Here is a 2,944-nt window from a genome sequence, read left to right as displayed (position 1 = left end):
GAGAATTGGGTTCTGATGATGCCAAGTGACCTTGGTTTGTGTTGTTTATTTTCTTATGCTTGCCGCCCGCCATTAATTTATCTCTAGTGCTACCTGCCCTTGCTAAATCTGACTGGAGCCTGTCCTTCCTGTGATCTTTTTTTCTGTTAGAACTCCAAAGAGTCAAGCTGTCTCTCTGATCCTGTGATTTTGGGATCCTGTGATCCTGGGCTTGTTAGATCTTCTGGGATTGGGGCTTTCTCTATGTCTTGTGGGACTGGCTGCAGAGCTTGTGCCCAAGGTCTGCTCAGGACACCAACCCAGACAGAACAGAAGGAACTCGAGTCACTGGGCTGGTGGAGTTCCTGTGTGCCTGGTCCCGCTGGTCCCAGTTACTCCCAGTGTTGGGACAGATGTTGGTTCTTCCTCACCTCTGATCCTGGGTGTGTCAGAGCACCTGGGAGTGGAGCTTCCTCTGGGTGTTGTGGGACTGGCTGTGGAGCTTGCACTCAAGGTTTCTGATCCTGGGTGTGTCAAAGGGCCTGGGAGTGGAGCTTCCTCTGGGTGTTTTGGGACTGGCTGTGGAGCTTGCACCCAAGGTCTGCTCTGGACACCAACCCAGACAGACCGGAAGGAACTAGTCACTGGGCTGGCGGAGTTCCTGTGTGCCTGGTCCTGCTGGTCCCAGTTACTCCCAGTTTTGGGACAGATGTTGGTTCTTCCTCACCTCTGATCCTGGGTGTATCAGCGCCTGGGAGTGGAGCTTCCTCTGGGTGTTGTCTAGGTTACCTTTTTAATTGCTGTCACAAAATATCTAACAGGAAGAAAGGGAGGGGAAAGGGAGGGAGGGAGGGAAGGAGGGAGGAAGGAAGGAGAGAGGGAGGGAGGGTGTATTTTGGCCAGCAGAGCCAGAAAACAGTCCATTGTGGTGAAGAAGTCACTGAAGCAGCAGCTCAAAGGCAGTTGGTCATATGGTATCTGTAGTCAAGAAGCAGAGCATGGTGAATATTGGTGCACAGATAACCTTTTATAAAAAATACCCTATATAGTATCCACATTTAGGGTGTTTCATCTCTCTTTCGTTAACCCAATTTAAAAATTACTTCATGGACATGTCCAGAAAAAAGGCTCCTAAATGATTCTGGTTGTTGCCAAATTGGCAATCAATGTAAACATCACAATCATTTATGTCCATTGTTTTTTCCTAATAGCTCAAGATGAGGCTAGTTATACATAACCTTCTGGGTACATCTATGTAGACGAGTAACCCTGAGGTAGCTAGCTGAGCTCGCTTCTCTCATTGCAATGCATTCTCCTGTTGTCATAGAATGAACCCCCTATTTGAGAAGTAATGGAACATACAACTGTTCCTTGCCTCTCTCTCCATCTACTTTGTATCTCTCATCTGTCTGAACAACCTAACCAATATCCTTCCTCTCCTAACACTACACTATCCACAGACTCTAAATGGTACCTTCGAAATTTGTTGAGACTTCATAGTTTGAGAATTAGTCATCTTTTCCACTTGCTTGGCTGTCAGTTCATAAAACACATTGTTGAATGGGTTGATGTTTGGATGCTCCCTGCCAACTTTCCACAAAGGTAATTGGGTCAAAGATGATGCCATGCACACTTAAACACACACACACACACACACACACACACACACACACACACGCACATGCACATGCACACACACACGCACATGCACACACACACACAGTACTACTACACACATGTCTTCCCATGTATGCTTGTGTATATATGTATACTGCTTATGTGTTATAAATACTGATAATGCCAACCTACCTTGTACTTATGTTAGTTGTAAGGCAAAGTGAGATAGATAATCTATCAAAACTATTCAGCACAAAGTTTGATTACCTATCGAATGCTTTGTTAAGTGTTAACTATTAATTTAGCCTATTGATTTGAGTTTATTATCAAATTAGTAATCTCAGAAGGTAAATTTGATATGCCCCATAAAATGAATTTTGAATTTTGTTTTTCTTTTAGCAAATAGTACTTGGAAAGATTTTTACTAATGATCTCTACTGTATATAAAATGCTATATAGTAGGATATTGATACATTATATACATTCTAAATTTATATTTTTGAGATTTTGTTTTTATTTTATGTGTATGGATGTTCTACTGTATGGATGTCTGTGTACTGAATGAGTACAGTGCCCTCAGAGGCCAGAAGAGGATATCAGATCCCCTGGGACTGGAGTTACAGAATCAAACTCTGATCCTCCTCAAGAACAGAAGCTATTATTTTTCATTGTTGAGCCATCTCTCCAGCCCCTAAATTCTAAATTTTGAATTACAACAACTACCTAGCTTTTCTATGCAATATATACTGATTTTTGTTGCTGTTTTGTTTTTAAGACACAGTTTCACTGTGTAACCCTGGTTGGCCTAGAACTCTCTAAGTAAATCAGATTGGCCTTGAACTCAGAGATCTGTCTTCCAATTGCTGGATTTAAAGGGGTATTCCATTATACTTGGCTCAATACTACTACTACTACTACTACTACTACTACTACTACTACTACTACAGCCTCCTCCTCCTCCTCCTCCTCCTTCCTCTTCTTCTTCTTCTTCTTCTTCCTCTTCTTCTTCTTCTTCTTCTTCTTCTTCTTCTTCTTCTTCTTCTTCTTCTTCTTCTTCTTCTTCTTCTTCTGCCAAGACAGGGTTTCTCTGTGTAGCCTTGGCTGTCCTGGAACTCATTTTGTAGACAAGGCTGACCTCTAGCTCACAGAGATCTGCCTGCCTCTGCCACCCAAGTGCTGGGATTAAAGGTGTGTACTACCCATACCAGGCTCTCAACACATATTCTTAAGCATGGTTTGGTCAGACTTGCTTTTTATTTATACTCTTAATTCAGAGTTTCTAGAAATATTTCAGATATCCAGAGGTTATCTCTGTAAACTTTTTTCTTAAATATATTTTTCATTTTCC

This window comes from Mastomys coucha, chromosome X (assembly GCF_008632895.1).
Source record: "Mastomys coucha isolate ucsf_1 chromosome X, UCSF_Mcou_1, whole genome shotgun sequence".
Lineage (NCBI taxonomy): Eukaryota > Metazoa > Chordata > Mammalia > Rodentia > Muridae > Mastomys > Mastomys coucha.
Note: the sequence above shows the minus strand (reverse complement) of the source record.